The sequence below is a fragment of the Lissotriton vulgaris genome, unplaced genomic scaffold (genome assembly GCF_964263255.1).
Source record: "Lissotriton vulgaris unplaced genomic scaffold, aLisVul1.2 SCAFFOLD_657, whole genome shotgun sequence".
In the NCBI taxonomy this organism is placed as follows: Eukaryota; Metazoa; Chordata; class Amphibia; order Caudata; family Salamandridae; genus Lissotriton; species Lissotriton vulgaris.
The window spans coordinates 834,353-855,050 of NW_028252532.1; positions in this window are offsets into that span (position 1 = coordinate 834,353).

Consider the following 20,698-nt stretch of genomic DNA (forward strand, 5'->3'; position numbering starts at 1 on the left):
AACCTGCCTTGAGCTACCTGAGCCCTGCAGCTGGCTTCTGCTGGAGTAAAGTCATAAAAAATCCTCTTGGGAGCAAGATATATGATATCACACATCGTGTGATATCATATATCTTGCTCCCAAGGGGATTTCGTTAAGATTTTGGTCAGTTGGTAGCCTATCCCTTCGATGTTATAGGGTCCCTCTCTTTTTTCTTGAATTCTGCTGGAGTAAGTCATGACCCCTAATATGTGTCCCCTAGATCATGGACCATTGGCTGGCACAAGTGGGTAAACCTCCTGAAGAAAAAGAGAAGATACAGAATTTTTCAGCTTTTCCCAGCCATGAAATAACGTCTGTGCATTGATAATTGACTGCTAGTGATAACTGCAAACACAAAGCTCCAGTAGACCTGCTCTTTTTACCAACATTGACTGTCTATAATGACCACCAATGCAAAGCTCTAGTGAGACCTCCGCTTCGTGCTGACAGTGACAGCCCACGTCGACTGCAAATGTGAATCCATACTGATGATCATATCTTCTTGTTAGACTAGGGACCCTCCATGATGCCCAAACTGCTGCTCATGCAGTGCCACCTCCACACTGCTCCCTGGACTTGAGAAGGTAACTTTTCAGTGGGAAGAACAGGGTCCCTGTGTTTGACCTGCGCTTCATCATGGTTGGCCTGAACTTTCACTTTCGCATAGTCTAGCACGAACAGATAACAGTGAGTGGTACTTTGTGATTCTTTAAGCTATTATCACCTATAACTTTAAAAATTCATGTCTCCACTTCTACTCATAGTTTTTTTTCATTTTATTGTCATTTTATTTATCAAAATGTACTCTATTTATCTAAACTGATTTGGAATTTCTCTTGTGTTGTGATTTCATTTTATTATGGTTAGAGAGCTGCATAAATACTTACACCTCACCTCTAAGTTAAGCCTCACTGCTATTGTGACAATCTACCAGAGCGTGAATGAAGCATAGGTTTATTTAGTGACTTTTGTGGTTCAACCTGACAATTATTTTGTTTATTATTTCTGAGGGCCTTCCACGGCTCTCAAATGATAACCAATTTCTTAGAAGTCTGAAACAAGCAGAGGATGCAGCTTCAATCTGGAACTCATTATCTCCACAATTGAGGATAGGATAACACAATCTTTCCTCATGTTAAATAAATAAATGAATATTCTCCTCTTCTTCTTTTTTTTCCTTTAAATAGGTCTTTATTCAAATGTTTCAATATTTTCTGGGCTGTGGTCAAGGAAGTGAACCATGGGCTTTCAATGTGTCTTACGCTAGAAATATCTTGGTTATTAGTTGTGTCTCCACCATTTTGAGTAATACACTGATACCTCTCATAATTAACCTATTTAACACCACCATGAAAAGGATGGACTTAATGTTATTAAATTTAGCAGTATATTATTGTGATATGTTGCTTATAAAATATGATGTCACTGCATATTTATGTAAAACGTTTTCAACTAATGCCTGTTATCTTTTGTAACATGTTTCCCACACTGGCTGGTCTGGTTTGCAGTATCTAAAAAGAAAATACAATAAAAGAAAATGTTGAAAACATTCTGTTTCTTTCCTACCTGTTTCAGTAACAAAAAAACTCCATCTGGTAATGGAGTGGAGTAAATTACATATCATGAAATAATAGTCCAGAAGAATAATTCTTTCCTTCACTCACAGTGCAGGTAATTAGACTTATTATTACTGGGGCCTGTTCTTTTCAGTCAACTGACTAGTATGAGAATAGCTTACATAAATAGCTTTTCTGGATTTATAAAGCAGAGCTCCACAATCATCGGCAAAAAAATGGGCCTTGTTAGGTGATTGATTATTTTGCGTAATTTGCATTTTCTTATTTACATACAATTGTGCAAAAAAATAATCAAAATGCAAAACTTGAAATGAGCTCTATATTTTGGCATGACGTGTATCCAACTGTCCATTTCGCGCAAAATGCAAGTGCTGTGAAGAACAACTGCACACGGTTCTGCTCATTAGTATTGTTCTTGTACTCCAGCACTAAAATTGTGCCTCTTTGCGTAATGGCATGATTGAAAAAAATCACAAAACCAGCATAATGCCAAATTGCGAAGTTTTACACCATTGTAACATACATTTCTCGCATACCTAGCCATCTATCGCTTATTGCTTCACACTTCAGAGAACGTGGGCCATAAGGACACCTCCAAAACAAATCGTTGACAAATCCTGTTTATTCTCTAATTCATTGAATCAATTACGGATAATTCTGCACCGGTATTGTCTCTCAAAAGTATGAAAGTTTAAACCAAATTTGCTAGCTCTTAAGCGATTGTAAATCACAGTATCATTAGCAGAAATAGCATCTGATAGAAGTCGTGTGTCCCAAATCTCGTTTACAAATATATTGTGCAATTGGTTGTAAATAATAAATGATCAACTCCAGTGGGGCAATTTATAAGTCGATGACATTTAGACTACAATATCATGGTGCCCCACAACCGTTTTTTAGTCACAATATTGTCTGACATAAATATCATGTTTTAAATAGCATTTACAAAAATATTGTCGTAATGGGCAAAGGTTTTCTATTGTTAACTCCTGTGGGATGACACATTAGTAAACAATATTTTAGGGGCGAAATTTATGTCAGATGATATGCTGACAATGATATTCAGGTACCACACTTCACCACTAACACATTGATTCACCGCCATAGACTCCATGCCGATAAATGTTGTGTATCTCCGGATGACAAGACAGGTGCAGGTATTTGAGACATCATACCTATGCCTATGCAAGGAAGTGCATGTATGTGAATATACAGCTCGTAATTGCCCCTATGTTCAGCATCATTGAATTGAAGATACTTCCATCCTGTGTCTAGCAAGTGAAAGGAGCTCATTTGGAGGCATGTTTCTAGAAAGCTTCTCATGTAGTTACGAATGAAGCGACCAATCATGCGCAGAGGGTAGAATCCAGAAGAAACAAAGCATGGGAGCTAAAAGGTTAGGGGATTTGGAAAAATCTTTGGCACAATGCCCAAGTGCCTACATTCTAACATCCAGAGAGAGTCATAACAACTCCTTGCTGTCTGGTCTCTGTAGTCATATTCGTTAGAAATGTTGAAATCAATGTATTTAAAAAGTAACAAATGACAACTAATGTTTATCGTCATGATTTGCTATCTTAGTGTACTGTGGGGCCATGTGGATCCTAGACTTGATTAGGAAAGCCAAGCTATCAGGACTAAGCTTCAATTAGTTATTGGAATTTCCCTTATAACACTGAAGACATTGATCTATTTGTATATGTGCATCAGCAATGTCAGATTCTCTCATCTTCTTATGCCTGTTGTTCAAATCCCTGATTTAAAAAAACACAGCAAATACCAGACTTTTTTTTATTGTCTCTCACTCTCTCCTCACTTTACCACAACGAACCCGCCGAAAGGAGTTTCAGTGTTTCATAACCACGTAGCAATCTGGTGTTAGATTCTGGCTCCAGACTAGTACTCTATTATTTATCGATGCACTCATGTCTTCATTATTTCATGTGTGTATTTCCCGTGTTTATTATTTTCTGACGCCAATGTGACTGAAAATACTGACTGTGTTAGAGTGTACATCACTCTGTGGTCAGGGAGGACACACATGAAATTGAACAAACGAATATAGAGTTCTAAAGATGTTGAGTCGGCTGAGGGCTTGGAAACGGGAGTGCAGACTGCATACTTCAGTGCTGATTAAAGCACATTTGGAAAAGCTAGTTACTAGCTGACTTCGTTATAGAGGATCCGGTGTTTGTCCCGGGACTTTTGCACCCAATAAAATCAGACTCTGTTGGGGTTGAAATTTATTGTACACGGTAAACAGCACTTATTTCACGCGTTTGGGTGATAATATGTTCTGCCAATTACCTGATATTATTCGTAGATACACTTTGGAAGGTCTAAGGTGCCAACATTACCTGGGGAATATTGTGGTTAGCTATGGACATCCAATGGAAAGGGACCAACACAGGAGAGGTACTTTTATACATTGTGGTGTCTAGAGATGCACTTGCTTGCCGCATGTTAAATTGACTTTCAAAGTGACAAATTGCAATGCATTGAGGACACCTCATGGGAGACTAATAGACAGTATATGGGTAGCTGAAGGGTAGCAACTAGTGCAGGTCCTGCAAGGTGAGTCAACCTGAACAAGACTTATGACTGAGGAGGAGAACATGTCACAGTAACAAGGGATGTTATGCTATTTTGTGGAAGCTCATCTTCCATATTTTAGGATATTAAGGGGGATTTAGGATTTGCTTGAGTAGTGCGGCTGGTACACTTTGGTGGAGTACTTACTCTATTAAACCTGTGAATCCCTTCATCCATTTAGAGGCGGCGGTGTGGAGAGCACCAAATGGCAACACCCAAATGACCTTGTCATATAGACTCGCCCTAAGGCAAATAATTCATTGCTCATTGTATCAGTAAGTAAGTATCAGGATGTCATTGTAGCCTACCCCTATAGATATCTTGCTTTTGCTTGTTTACTGTTTCAAAATTGAAGCTATTTAATATAATCATGAAATAATCGAGAACCCTTGATCTAACACACGGTCTATCACCGGGCCACAGGGCTAATAGGTGCACTCGACAGATGGCTTTCTCCTACTAGCAGGAAATAACCTGCTGAGCTTTTTAGAATAGGAAACGTGTACTGATTTTTCCTGCTAAGGACCAGAAGAAGAAATGGTCTTACTGGACAAGAAAATAGAAAAATGTCCTTTACATGTTGAGAAAAAAAAAAACCTTGAGTGTCAGTTTTCGGAAACAAGCACCCTCCTATGGGGTTTGTTTCTGAAAAAGTAAAAAGAATTCAATGAATTGTACTACAATATGATGTCCTCATTGTTATTTATCTTTGTTTAAAGTTTATCTCCTACATCAGTAGGTGCACCTTTATCAACTATAGGCCAGCCAAGCAAGTAGGCATATATAAATAGAGTTAGTGGCCCTCTACTGGGTAAGAAGAAGTCAGAGCCTCACTGGCACGCTGGTAGGTTGCTCACCAAGACATAAGGCAGGCCCTACAGTTTGCCTTTTCTTTACCCATATTTTTGTGTGTACTCAATCTGAATAACAGATAGAAACATTCAATTTGCCAATGCACCCTTGTACCACGTAGTACTCCATTTTCTTATTTTTACCTATTTGAGAGTCCCAAGTGCCTGCCAGTCAATGGATGAGATATATTTGGTATTCAAGAAGCACAGGACAGCTCTGCAATTTTGAGGGCTTGTTTACCATGACCAAGTCCATGGTTGTGTTCAGGAGATGTGATAGCGAGTTGTATGCCATCGATTGGGTCGAAGGCATGCTTGGTTATTTAGCAAGAATCCACAGAAAGTCTGAAGATTACTGTCCAGCCTACACTTAGGGTGTTAACTCCATTTGGGCAGAGGGAACCAGACTTTTTTGGGAAATACATGCTGATGTGAAAGTATGCAAATTCAACTCCAGAATAAGCGTGCACATAGCAAGGGCAGTGAGTTCCCCCACATCCCCACTAGCCAGTACAAACACACTTGGTATGCTGGTATATTTTACTGCATACCTTGGTTAATTCTAGAAAAGGCAGAGTTATCTAAGCCAGGTCTGGTGGCTCGGTGGACCTGTGTTTGATCTCATGGTCACAGGTTCAAATCCCGGCGGGTCCACTCAGCCTTTCATCCTTCTGAGGTCGAAAAAATGAATCCCATTGAGTTGGGTAACAATGAAAATCTTTTATTCAGCGCCCTAAGACCTCAGGGTGATTGTGCGCTTTACAAATACACAAGTTATGTTATGTAAACGTAAATTTCAACCTGCTGGATATTTCTATCCGAATTAGTTTAGAGTATTTCTGGACATTTTCATTAGGTTGGAGAGTTCCCATTGTACGAACTTGATTTGAACCTTACATTATATCGTATATATATTAATATATATATATATTACCTACTGGCTATCGCCAGTAGGTATATATAGTTAGAATTTTTTCTCTATGGGACTTTTGAAAATTCTATGTCTAATAACTTTGGCGTTTGTGGACGGAATCGGCTGAAATTTTCAGGAAAATGGCACATTTTGATTCTGAGCAGCCCCTGAAAATTTGGGGGGGTTTCGTCAAGGGGGGGCCGAGAAAAAAGGGGGGTCCCAAAATGCGTTTTTTGCATTGAGTTTTCCATAGGGCGGTTGGACTCACTTTTAGCTCGAACGGCTGAATGGATTTGCACGAAACTTGGCAAAATTGTAGGGACTGTTAGCCCGATGTGCCTTTGCTAGGTCTCAATATATGTGCTCCAGTAGTTTTTGAGAAATTAACGTTCAAACCAAGATATATATCTGTAACAGCGCTCTGGGCAGCGATCCGGTCCGCTTACTTTTCGCTTATCGGAACTTTGCGCGCAGAAAGCTGATTGGCTCTCCGGTGTCTGTCAACATTCTAAACAGTCCGGAGCGGACGCCATCTTGTCTCTCGGTAGGATCGAGAGAGAAGAAGAGGTGGAAAACGAAAGGGGAATTTAATGAAAGGGGGCAAGGTATCCCCCTCTTGACCCCCTAGGAATGTTGTTGGGGTTATTAAAGGGTCCCGTGGGGAAAATAAAAAAAAAAATGATTTTTCACGGTAGAAGCGCTTCACGGGCCGCGAACTGGGCCGCAAACTGGTAGCGAAACGGGAATTCGCCATTTTGTGCTTCGTTAATTAAATTACTAGGTATAAGGGGGTGCGGGAGACGTATCCTAATCCCCTTACTAGTTATAAGTGGGTGCGGGAGACGTATCGTAATCCCCTATGTTTCCTGAGGGTGGCTGAGGAGGCTGATATATGTTGATACATCTCTTCCAGCGGCTGTGCGTGAGCTTTTTTTTTTTTTTTGCTGCGTGACAGTCCGGAGCGGCCGCCATCTTGTCTCTCGGTAGGATCGAGAGAGAAGAAAAGGTGAAAAACTAAGGGGGAATTTAATGAAAGGGGGCAAGGTATCCCCCTCTTCACCCCCTAGGAATGTTGTTGGGGTTATTAAAGGGTCCCGTGGGGAAAATAAAAAAAAAATGATTTTTCACGGTAGAAGCGCTTCACGGGCCGCGAACTGGGCCGCAAACTGGTAGCGAAACGGGAATTCGCCATTTTGTGCTTCGTTAATTAAATTACTAGGTATAAGGGGGTGCGGGAGACGTATCCTAATCCCCTATGTTTCCTGAGGGTGGCTGAGGAGGCTGATATATGTTGATACATCTCTTCCAGCGGCTGCGCCATCTTGCTTTTTTTCGAATGCCACAATTTTGTCGTGCACGGCAGCCATTTTAGATGCCAGGCTGGTCCCAGGCTATCACCTAACCTTGCGGATGTAGTTTATGGCCCCAGCTGTAGAGAATTCAGACATGCCAATCCTCCTGATTTAGGCGTGTGACTACTGATTTCAGTGCTAGTCTCCCGCCTCCCGATTTCTGCAAGCAAAAACCCGGGGGCATATTACGAACAACTAGCGATAATTTTTGTCTCTAACTTGTTTAGAGACAAAAATTATCGCCGCACATCGGCGATTTTTATCGCAGATAAACCTTGCTATTATCGCAGAAAAGTCAGCGATATTCATGTATTATTGACCTAATGCTCTTAGCCATGTTATCCACCTCCCATTGGATAACATGGCTAAGAACTGCTCAGGGCAGGTGTTAGATTTTGGAGATATTCGCGCTTAGCGCGAATATCTCCAAAAGTTGGTAATAGAAGGTAGCGATGTTAGGGACTGTTTCCAGTCGCTAACATCTTGGCACGCCACTTTGCATGTCATTAGTGATAAATATCACTGACATGCAAAGCGGGGCCCAAGATGGTCGCTATCTCCTTTTAGCTGTCACTAACTGGTGTTAGCGACAGCTTGGTAATAGGGAGATAATTTTATCTCCGCTTTCATGGCTTTTAAAGCCAAAAAAGCGGAGATAAACCCCCTTGATAATATGCCCCACGATTCCTTGGGGGTTTCAGCCGACAGGGCTTGCTATTGTGTTACATGGTAATTTTTCCATGAAACGTCAGAGGGTCGATGCAGGGGTTCTAGAAGAGGTGATAAACCATTTAAGCCTCATGAACAAGCGCATGGTCTTTTAAAGATTTGTGAAGTACTCGGGGCGGCGGTGTGTGTGTGCCCTCTTTCAGGAGCGGGCGGGGGGGCACTGCCAGCAACTTGCCAGGTCAGGTAGTGTTCAACACGTGCATCACCCTTTCTCTGCCTGCTATTGCGCTCTATGCTTCGGAAAGGTAAGAAAAAGAACGTGCATTTGAGTTTGAAATGTCCGATCCTGCAGCAGCACACTTCCAAAGCCCACACATGACAATAACCCGATTCAAGGCCCCATTCACCCGTTTTTCAAAAAATAGATAACACTCCAACAAATTAAGGTTATAAAACTTTATTAACTTTTAACGATAATGAACAGAACAAAAACTAAAAACATTTAAACATTTCTTAACACAAAAAGCAACAATGGTTAGAAGCTGTCTTTTGTGCGAATAGTCCCAAGGCAGCACAACGTGCAGAGTTCTGGACGGCACCCAGGTGATGTCGCCTGGGTGCCGCACTGGTTTAGGGATCCTACAATGCTGCTCCGAAAATTGGCGTGGGGCGTCCCGGGTGGGGCGGGGGGAGGCCTCGTCAGTAGCGGTCTGTTGTGCGAATAGTCCCAAGGCAGCACAACGTGCAGAGTTCTGGACGGCACCCAGGTGATGTCGCCTGGGTGCCGCACTGGTTTAGGGATCCTACAATGCAGCACAGAAAAACAGCGTGGGGCGTCCCGGGTGGTGCGGGGGGAGGCCTCGTCAGTAGCGGTCTGTGTCCAGTGTCACATGGCTGACACAACATGTACGACAGGCACCCAGGTGATGTCCAGTAAACTGCTGCACTGGTTTTGGTATCCTACAATGCTGCTCCGAAAATTGGCGTGCGGCGGCCCGGGGGGGGGGGGGGGAGGCGGCGTGAACGGGCCTCCCCAGGTGGCGGCCATCTAGCTGAGTTGCGCTCGCTCTTGCGGCCACAGCGTCTCGCTCACCATGTTGTGGAGTTGCTCCCACTATTGCAGTGCAGCGATAGGCGGCTGCCACATGGCTGTCAAAATGGCGGACGGCTCCTCGGTTTTGGGCCTGGTCCACTGAAATGGCCCTGGGACACCTTGGAACTCGGACGCTTGCCTGCTAGGGCTTGGGCTCCATTCTCGAAAAGCGTCCCCTCAGCCGTGAAGATTGTATAAAAGTCTTGGGGGCCCCCGACTCCCGCAGTCTTCCGGTGGGGAGCGGCTGCCATGATTGCTCGCGGAATGACCACGACGGAGCCACGAGATGGTGGTGCTCTCATGCTGACGCCAGCTTCAGTCTGAATGATCCAGAAACAAGGTGGGGCTTTCATCGTTTGGGAAAAAAAATGTTCTAAACCAATGAAAAGTGTTATTTTTAGGTCATATGACCAAGCCTTCCATCTTTAGGAAACCAAAAGTAAAATGAACCAATGAAAAGTTTTATAAACAAGTCACATGACCTGTTCTGCGGCATAGGGCTACAAAAAGCGTAGAAAATCCGTTGGCACGTGAGGCGGCGTCAGTAGCGGACCGATGTGCGAATAGGCCGAAGGCAGCACAACGCGTCGAGATCCGGATGGCACCGAGGTGGTGTCCAGCAAATTGCCGCACTGGTGTGGCCATCCTACAATGCTGCACCGAAAGACGGCGTGTCCAGCTGAGTTGCGGTCACTGTCAGTAGCGGACCGATGTGCGAATAGGCCGAAGGCAGCACAACGCGTCGAGATCCGGATGGCACCGAGGTGGTGTCCAGCAAATTGCCGCACTGGTGTGGCCATCCTACAATGCTGCGCCGAAAGACGGCGTGTCCAGCTGAGTTGCGGTCACTGTTGCGGTACAGTGACTCGAACGCGCCGAGATCCGGATGGCACCGAGGTGGTGTCCAGCAAATTGCCGCACTGGTGTGGCCATCCTACAATGCTGCGCCGAAAGACGGCGTGTCCAGCTGAATTGCGGTCACTGTTGCGGTACAGTGACTCGAACGCGCCGAGATCCGGATGGCACCGAGGTGGTGTCCAGCAAATTGCCGCACTGGTGTGGCCATCCTACAATGCTGCGCCGAAAGATGGCGTGTCCAGCTGAATTGCGGTCACTGTTGCGGTACAGTGACTCGAACGCGCCGAGATCCGGATGGCACCGAGGTGGTGTCTAGCAAATTGCCGCACTGGTGTGGCCATCCTACAATGCTGCGCCGAAAGACGGCGTGTCCAGCTGAGTTGCGGTCACTGTTGCGGTACAGTGAGTCGAACGCGCCGAGATCTGGATGGCCAAGTTTCAAGTTTCATCTGGCAGTTTTTCTCCATCCCTCCTGGATCAAAGAAGGTGAATGCTATGCTGTCCTATGGCAACATGAGCATCAACCTGATGAATACGGCATTCGAAAATCATAAATGCCCTAATGCACCCAAGAAGTAATTTTTTTTTTGCTCCAGTTGAGCCGTTTTCAATGCCTGTTTTTTGTTGTTTCCCCTCCATCAAGAACAAAACAAAAATACAAGGCGCTAAGATCCGAATGGCAAGTCCTGGATGTTGAGTGCCTCAGTTGAGAGTTCTGAGTAGTGCTTGTAAGACTATCTGAAGTTTATTATAAGAATCAGAGTAAGTTGAAGACTGTCTGAAGCTTATTTGCACCTGCTGCAGCTTCACTAGGTCCGGCGGAACTTTTTGCCTTTTCTTTTCTGCTTCTTTTCCTACAATGCGTTTCATCTGAAGACACGACCAGGTCCCTGAATGTGTGCAGGGGGACGCTATTGATTGAATGAAAATGGCGGCTTGACACAAAGCTGACTCAAGTGTTACTGTTGGTGCTATACAGACAAAAATTGGTTTTCAGTTTGTACATTCTTCAGGTTTTTTTTTTCCATTCAAGTCTGATTGAGAGTTTGTAGAAAAATGGCTTCAGATTTACCACATACTACTCTTCAACATTCTTCCTAAATGTAAGAATGTGAAACTCACTAGGAGAACGGCTGTTTCTGTTTCCTTTCAAAATGCTGCCACCAATATTTTCTGAATGGAAGACACCATCTTGTAGCATAAAGGGCCGAAAGGGGTTCTGGTCTGGCCGATGGTTGGTGGAGACATTTTGACTATATCTTGGACCTGCCCGGCCTCGCCCAAAATGGCGCCGGTATAAATGGGACTCGTAACTCCTTGCCCGCAAATGTATATCTAGAAAATGTTATTGTAAGTGGCCCTGTCGTATTTTAATTACAAAATGTACGTCCACCGATTCCGCAACTGTTAGACACCTTAGTTATTGCAACCTAATGGCCCGCTCGTTACGTTCTTCTACAGTGTAAATGTCTCCTCATCATATACGATTTCAGTTTGCTCCGTGGCCGGCCCACGTGGTTGTAGGCCCGTATTTGTATACTGACATTTTTACAATAAAGGTTTTTAAAACAAAACACGGTAGTAGTATTTTCATTTGTAAAGTTTTTACTTTTAGTGACTGTTTTCGAATCAGTAAAAGGCAAGTGAAATAAAGCAGTCCAATTACATGACGGAAAAAAGGTATAATATGTAGGAACGCAGTAAAGATAAATGGTCAAGGGCAGTTGTGTTTTCCACTCCTGCAACATAAAGTGATCGATAAGAATCTGATAATCAGGCGTATCGGCGACTAAGACAGCAGGCCGAATCTCTTTTACTCAACGGCTCCGTCATGGAAGGAAGAAACGCCCTTTTTCTCGAAAAAGGAATATATTTTACTTGCAAGACAGTTGTAAATTTTCCGGGAAAGTACATTAGCCTGGAATATTATAACATATGTTTGAAAAAAAAATATTGTTCGAAAATAATAAAAAGCGTAATTTTTAGGTCATATGACCAAGCTTTTCATCATTAAATTAACAAAAGTAAAATGAACCAATGAAAAGTTTTATTAACAAGTCACATGACCTGTTATGCTTACGTTACGCGCTGCGCGCCGCGCCTCGGATCACTTCCGGGTGCGCTAACGCGGCATGTCATAAAACGCATTACGCGACAACGTAGGTCAAGAATATAGTCAAAATGTCTCCACCAACCAGCGTTCAGAACACAACCCCTTTCAGCAGTCCAAAAAGTTCTGTTAAATGACAACAGAGGGGACAGGCAACAAGAACCATCAGTCAAAGAGGGGAGGGCAAGTTCTTCTCTTCCGGGTCATGTTGGGGCGCTACCGGAACTGATCGAATTGGTAGTCTACAGTGTTTCCTGATGTTTCAGACTAAAGCTGGCGTCAGCATGAGACCACTACCATCTCGTAGCTCCGTCGTGGCCATTCCACTAGCAATCATGGCAGCCGCTCCCCACCAGAAGCCTGCGGGAGTCGGAGGCCCCCAAGACTTTTGTAGAATCTTCACGGCTGAGGGGACGCTTTTCGAGAATGGGACCCAAGCCCTAGCAGACAAGCGTCCGAGTTCCAAGGTGTCCCAGGGCCATTTTAGTGGACCAGGCCCAAAACCGAAGAGCCGGCCGCCATTTTGAGAGTCCTGTGGCAGCCGCCTATCGCTGCACCGCAAGAGCGGGCGCATCTCAACTACATGGTGAGCGAGACGCTGTAGTCGCAAGAGCGGGCGGTAAACAGCTGAATGGCGGAAGAGGCACAGTGTAGCAAAAGCGGGCGGAATGGCAACTAAAACGATAAAGGGGCGCCCCACTACAGCTTGTCTTCAGGTCAAACGGATTGTGGGACAAGGTCCAGAATTGAAGAGTCATCAAAAGGCAAAAAGTTCCGCCGGACCCCGGGAGCCGGCCGCCTATGTCGGGGGCGATCTCAGGCTACACCAGTGCTATAAGACTTGGGGAGGGTGTCGGAGCCAAGCGTCTTCTCCGAGTCCATGGCCATCACACCGCCCCTCAGGGGCCTCCGTCAAGCTGTTTAGGAAGGTAACATATCACATTGTTTTCTAATGCAGTCAGGTCCACAAACGACACTCACTTACTTTGAGAATAGTGAAGCTGCAGTAGGTGGAAATAAGCTTCAGACAGTGTTACAAGCAGTGCTCAGAACTCTTAACTATGGCACCCAACATCCAGAACTTATGCTATTTGAGAATGGTAGTGACATCGAAGCATCTCAGGGACCAAAACCATTAACGTACTTTCACGTATGAAAATCTTACTTGGGGAGGGGGCAGGAGCGAAGCGCCCCCTCCCAGTCAGCGCCACCACACCGTATGTTGAAAATCTGAAGCCATCGTTCTACAAAGTCAACCAAACTTGGATTGAAAAATCTAGAAAAATGTACAAACTGAAAACCTTTTTTGGTCTGCATAGCATCAGTAGCAACGCTTGAGTCAGCTTTGTGTCAAGCCGCCATTTTGATTCAACAAAGCACAGGCATTGAAAAAGGCTGAAATTCAGAACTCTAAACTATGGCACCCAACATCCAGGAGCTTGCCATCTGGATCTTGGAGCCTTGTGCTGTTTTCGATCTATTCACACATCGGTCCACTACTGACATCATCTTATAAAACAACGTTATGTAAATAGTTTTTTAATAAAATGTTTTACCCTGTTTCTTTGCTGGTGTGTTGTTTATATTTTTAATATTTGCATAGGGTTTGTCGTTATTTTGTGCGGTATGGGTGATGGAGCCGAGCTGTCTTGCAGTCCTCATGGTGTGGAGCTCAGTTCATCTCACTATTTTCGTATTTCTCATGAAGGGTTGTTCCTAATATTTCTATTTTAGCGAGGTCAAAAAGAGATCTAATTAGTGGCCTACTGATTTTGCTCGATTACTTTTATTATTTTACACGATTTTTCACTATCTGCAAAGACTAAACAGAGTATTGCGACTTTGTGCTTGTTTGTAAATAGAGAATGATCCAAAGAGAACCAATTCTAAAACAGTAAATGCTTGGACAACAATCAATCAAATGGAGAGACAAGGAGGCACGACGGATTACAACGGGGGTAAAGGCCTGCGTTAACTACCCTTCACTATCTGCAAAGAGAGAGTACTACTAAGACAAAAGAGGGGAGGGGGGGGGGTGCAGCGTTCAAAGCACATCAGCGTGCATAAATACGAAAATGTTTTTATCTATCACGTACTTGACATTTTAAAGCTTTTCATATTTGCTATTAAAAAACCAATGAAATTCACAGAAAAAACCATAGGTTATAGTGGATATATAGTTAGAAATTTGCATTTAGAAAACCTTGAAAATTCAATGAAAAAACCATTGGTTTTAGGCCATATATAGTTAGGAATTAGCATTTACAAAACCTTATTTTACTCGCATAAAACCATTGAAATTTCATATATAGTTAGAAGCGCTAACTATATATCGCGCACCCGCAATCCACTGCTGATGATGTCACATATTACATCATTCATGACATGGTCAGTGACATCACTGATGACATCACTGATGACATCTCAAATGACATCACTGATGACAACTCAAATGACATCACTGATGACATCTCAAATGACATCACTGATGACATCACTGATGACAACTCAAATGACATCACTGATGACATCTCATTTGTCATCACTGATCACATCACTTATGTGATAATACAATGAACCTCTTCAGACTCTAATATAACCTTACATACACTCAGTATAAACAGACACTCACAGACTGTCACTCATCCATGGAGTTACTCACACACCTACTCAGTCATGCAAAGAATCAATCACACCTCCATTTCCTCAACTATAAAGTTATACACATCTTACTTATTCAAACATATAATAACACATATTTATTCTCTTATATAATCCCTGATACAAGCTCACAGTGATCGATACAGCCACTCACACATTCACTGGCTCTTATGTTCAGTTATTTATATATCTCAACTCTCACATGTATTGTGTTTTACATACGTACTTACTTGCTCATGTAGCAATGAGAAATCCATTCACTCACCAACACACCCATGCATAGTCAACCGCCCATATAGCTGTTTCCACATGCACTCTTGAACTCATACTCCTAGTGAATCAACTGCTTACACATCTATGCACAGAGTCACGCACCTCCCAGCCACCCACACACACACTCAGCCTCCCATTCAAATACTTGGGCAACCAATCAATAACCCATATGGCCACTCTTATAGCTACTGATCAACACATGCAGCAGCTTACACAACAACAAACATACTGATGCACAAATTAAGACAGTTTAGTCACTAACCCATGCACTCAGTGAGATACATTTAATCACTCACTCATACAGTCAGTCATGCACCTACTAAATTCTTCATCCAGACACTTATACATCCACTCATTCTTCAATATGTAAGACATATTTTAACTTTACAGAAACATACAGTCACTGGGTGTTGTCATCAGTGATGTCATCAGTGATGTCATTTGAGATGTCATCAGTGATGTCATCAGTGATGTCACTGACCATGTCATGAATGATGTAATATGTGACATCATCAGCAGTGGATTGCGGGTGCGCGATATATAGTTAGCGCTTCTAACTATATATGAAATTTCAATGGTTTTATGCGAGTAAAATAAGGTTTTGTAAATGCTAATTCCTAACTATATATGGCCTAAAACCAATGGTTTTTTCATTGAATTTTCAAGGTTTTCTAAATGCAAATTTCTAACTATATATCCACTATAACCTATGGTTTTTTCTGTGAATATATATATATATATATATATATATATATATATATATATATATATATATATATATATATATATATATATATATATATATATATTCACATAAAAAACCATAGGTTTTAGGCCATATATAGTTAGGAATTTGCATTTACAAAACCTTGAAAATTCACTGAAAAAAACATTGGTTATAGACCATATATAGTTAGGGATTAGCCTTTTCAAAACCTTATTTTACTCACACAAAACCATTGAAATTTCATATATAGTTAGTTGCACTAATTATATATCGCGCACCCGCAATCCACTGCTGATGATGTCACATATTACATCATTCATGACATGGTTAGTGACATCACTGATGACATCACTGATGACATCTCAAATGACATCACTGATGACATCTCAAATGACATCACTGATGACATCACTGATGACATCTCACATGACATCACTGATGACATCACTGATGACAACATCCAGTGACTGTATGTTTCTGTAAAGTTAAAATATGTCTTACATACTGAAGAATGAGTGGATGTATAAGTGTCTGGAAGAAGGATTTAGTAGGTGCATGACTGACTGTATGAGAGAATGATTAAATGTGTCTTACTGAGTGCATGGGTTAGTGACTAAACTGTCTTAATTTGTGCATCATTATATCTGTTGTTCTACAAACTGCTGCATGTGTTGATCAGTAGCTATATGAGTAACTGTATGGGTTATTGATTGGTTGTCCAAGTATTTGTATGGGAGACTGAGTGTGTGTGTATGGGTGGCTGGGAGGTGTGTGACTCTGTACATAGATGTGTGAGTAGTTGATTCACTATATGTATGGGTTCAAAAGTGCATGTGGAAACAGCTGTATGGGCGGTTGACTGTGCATGAGTGTATTGGTGAGTGAATGGATATCTCAGTGCTACATGTCAAAGTAAGTACATATGTAAAACACAGTACATGTGAGAGTTGACATATATAAATAACTGTGCATAAGAGCCAGTGAATGTGTGAGTGGCTGTATGGATCATTGTGAACATGTATCAGGGATTGTATAAGAGAGTAAATATGTGTATGTATATGTTTGAATAAGTAAGGTGTGTATAACTGTATAGTTGAGAAAATGGAGGTGTGATTGATTCTTTGCATGACTGACTAGGTGTGTGAGTAACTCCATGGATGAGTGACAGTCTGTGACTGTCTGTTTACACTGATTGTATCTAAGGTTATATTAGAGTCTGAAGAGGTTCATGGTATTATCACATGAATGATATCATCAGTGATGTGATCAGTATTGTCAAATGAGATGTTATCAGTGATTTTATCAGTGATGTCATTTGAGATGTCATCAGTGATGTCATCAGTGATGTCATTTGAGATGTCATCAGTGATGTCATTTGAGATGTCATCAGTGATGTCATCAGTGATGTCACTAACCATGTCATGAATGATGTAATATGTGACATCATCAGCAGTGGATTGCGGGTGCGCGATATATAGTGAGTGCAACTAACTATATATGAAATTTCAATGGTTTTGTGTGAGTAAAAAAAGGTTTTGAAAAGGCTAATCCCTAACTATATATGGTCTATAACCAATGGTTTTTTCAGTGAATTTTCAAGGTTTTGTAAATGCAAATTCCTAACTATATATGGCCTAAAACCTATGTTTTTTTTCTGTGAATTTCAATGGTTTTTTAATAGCAAATATCAAAAGCTGTCAAATGTCAAGTACGTGATAGGTAAAAACTTTTTCGTGTTTATGCACGCTGATGTGCTTTGAACGCTGCCCCCCCTCCCCTCTTTTCTCTTAGTAGTACTCTCTCTTTGCAGATAGTGAAGGGTAGTTAACGCAGGCCTTTACCCCCGTTGTAATCCGTCGTGCCTGCTTGTCTCTCCATTTGATTGATTGTTATCCAAGCATTTACTGTTTTACAATTGATTCTCTTTGGTTCATTCTCTATTTACAAACAAGCACAAAATCGCAATACTCTGTTTAGTCTTTGCAGATAGTGAAAAATCGTGAAAAATCGTGTAAAAAAATAAAAGTAATCAAGCAAAATCAGTAGGCCACTAATTGGATCTCTTTTTGACCTCGCTAAAATAGAAACATTAGGAACAACTCTTCATGAGAAATATGAAAATAGTGAGATGAACTGAGCTCCACACCATGAGGGCTGCAAGACAGCTCGGCTCCGTCACCCACCCCGCCCAAAATAACGACAAACCCTATGCAAATATTAAAAATATATACAACACACCAGCAAAGTAACAGGGTAAAACATTTTATTAAATAACTATTTACATAACTATTTTATACTTTTTGTTGCCCGATCCGGCTAGCTCAATCGATCGAGCATGAAACTCATGCACTCTGATAGCAAGCGTTGCTGCTGATGCTATGCAGACCAAAACTGGTTTTCAGTTTGTACATTCTTCTAGATTTTTCCATCCAAGGTTGGTTGAGTTTGTAGAACGATGGCTTCAGATTTTCAACATACGGTGTGGTGGCGCGGACTGGGAGGGGGCGCTTGGCTCCTGCCCCCTGCCCAAGTAAGATTTTCATACGTGAAAGTACGTTCATGGTTTTGGTCCCTGAGTTGCTTCGATGTCACTGCCATTCTCAAATGGCATAAGTTCTGGATGTTGGGTGCCATAGTTCAGAGTTCTGAGCAGCGCTTGTAACACTGTCTGAAGCTTATTTGCACCTACTGCAGCTTCACTATTCTCAAAGTAAGTGAGGGCCGTTTGTGGACCTGACTGCATTTGAAAACAATGTGATATGGTACCTCCTTAAACCAATTGACGGAGGCCCCCGAGGGGCGGTGTGATGGCACGGACTCGGAGAAGACGCTTAGCTCCGACCCCCTCCCCAAGTCTTATAGCACTGGTGTAGCCTGAGATCGCCCCCGACATAGGCGGCCGGCTCCCGGGGTCCGGCGGAACTTTTTGCCTTTTGATGACTCTTCTATTCTGGACCTTGTCCCACAATCCGTTTGACCTGAAGACACGCTGTAGTGGGGCGCCCCTTTACCATTTTAGTTGCTATTCCGCCCGCTTTTGCTACACTGTGCCTCTTCCGCCATTCAGCTGTTTACCGCCCGCTCTTGCGACTACAGCGTCTCGCTCACCATGTAGTTGAGTTGCTCCCGCTCTTGCGATGCAACGATAGGCGGCTGCCACAGGACTCTCAAAATGGCGGCCGGCTCTTCAGATTTGGGTGTGGTCCACTAAAATGGCCCTGGGACACCTTGGAACTCGGACGCTTGCCTGATAGGGCTTGGGTCCCATTCTCGAAAGCGTCCCCTCAGCCGTGAAGATTCTACAAAAGTCTTGGGGGCCCCCGACTCCCGCAGGCTTCTGGTGGGGAGCGGCTGCCATGATTGCTCGTGGAATGGCCACGACGGAGCTACGAGATGGTGGTGCTCTCATGCTGATGCCAGCTTCAGTCTGAAACATCCAGAAACACTGTAGACTACCAATTCGATCAGTTCCGGTAGCGCCCCAACATGACCCGGTAGAGAAGAACTTGCCCTCCACTCTTTGACTGATGGTTCTTGTTGCCTGTCCCCTCTGTTGTCATTTAACAGAACTTTTTGGACTGCTGAAAGGGGTTGTGTTCCGAACGCTGGTTGGTGGAGACATTTTGACTATGTTCTTGACCTACGTTGTCGCGTAATGCGTTATATGACACGCCGCGTTAGCTCACCCGGAAGTGCTCCGGTGCGCGAAGCGCAGCTTCCGGGAAGCGATCCGGGGCGCGGCGCGCAGCGTGTAACGTAAGCATAACAGGTCATGTGACTTGTTAATAAAACTTTTCATTGGTTCATTTTACTTTTGTTATTTTAATGATGAAAAGCTTGGTCATATGACCTAAAAATTACGCTTTTTATTGGTTTCGAACATTATTTTTTTTTAAACATATATGTTATAATGTTCCAGGCTAATGTACTTTCCCGGAAAATTTACAACTGTCCTGCAAGTAAAATATATTCCTTTTTTGAGAAAAAGGGCGTTTCTTCGTCCCATGATGGAGCCGTTGAGTAAAACGCCGATACGCCTGATTATCAGATTCTTATCGATCACTTTATGTTGCAGGAGTGGAAAACACAACTGCCCTTGACCATTTATCTTTACTGCGTTCCTACGTATTATACCTTTTATCCGTCATGTAATTGGACTGCTTTATTTCACTTGCCTTTTACTGATTCGAAAACAGTGACTAAAAGTAAAAACTTTACCAATGTAAATACTACTACCATGTTTTGTTTTAAAAACCTTTATTGTGAAAATGTCAGTATACAAATACGGGCCTATAACCACGTGGGCTGGCCACGGAGCAAACTGAAATCGTATATGATGAGGAGACATTTACATTGTAGAGGAACGTAATGAGCGGGCCATTAGGTTGCAAGAACTAAGGTGTCTAACAGTTGCGGAATCGGTGGACGTACATTTTGTAATTAAAATACCACAGGGCCACTTACAAAAAAATTATCTAGATATACATTTGCGGGCAAGTACCATGGGTGACGTTAATTTGAACTTTCAATAGTACAGTAATCAATAACACATCAGAACTTAATATCAATAGGGATGTCGAAATATTCAATCAATTCTCGTACCCGCCCGCCATGAGCATCAAAACTGCATTCATATCTCGTGATATCAAGGTTGTTCAACCAGTACACAACAAGGAGTTACGAGTCCCATTTATACCGGCGCCATTTTGGGCGAGGCCGGGCAGGTCCAAGATATAGTCAAAATGTCTCCACCGACCATCGGCCAGACCAGAACCCCTTTCGGCCCTTTATGCTACAAGATGGTGTCTTCCATTCAGAAAATATTGTTGGCAGCATTTTGAAAGGAAAGATAAACAGCCGTTCTCCTAGTGAGTCTCACATTGTTACATTTAGGAAGAATGTTGAAGAGTAGTATGTTGAAAATCTGAAGCCATTGTTCTACAAACTCTCAATCAGCCTTGGATGGAAAAAAAAATCCTGAAGAATGTACAAACTGAAAAC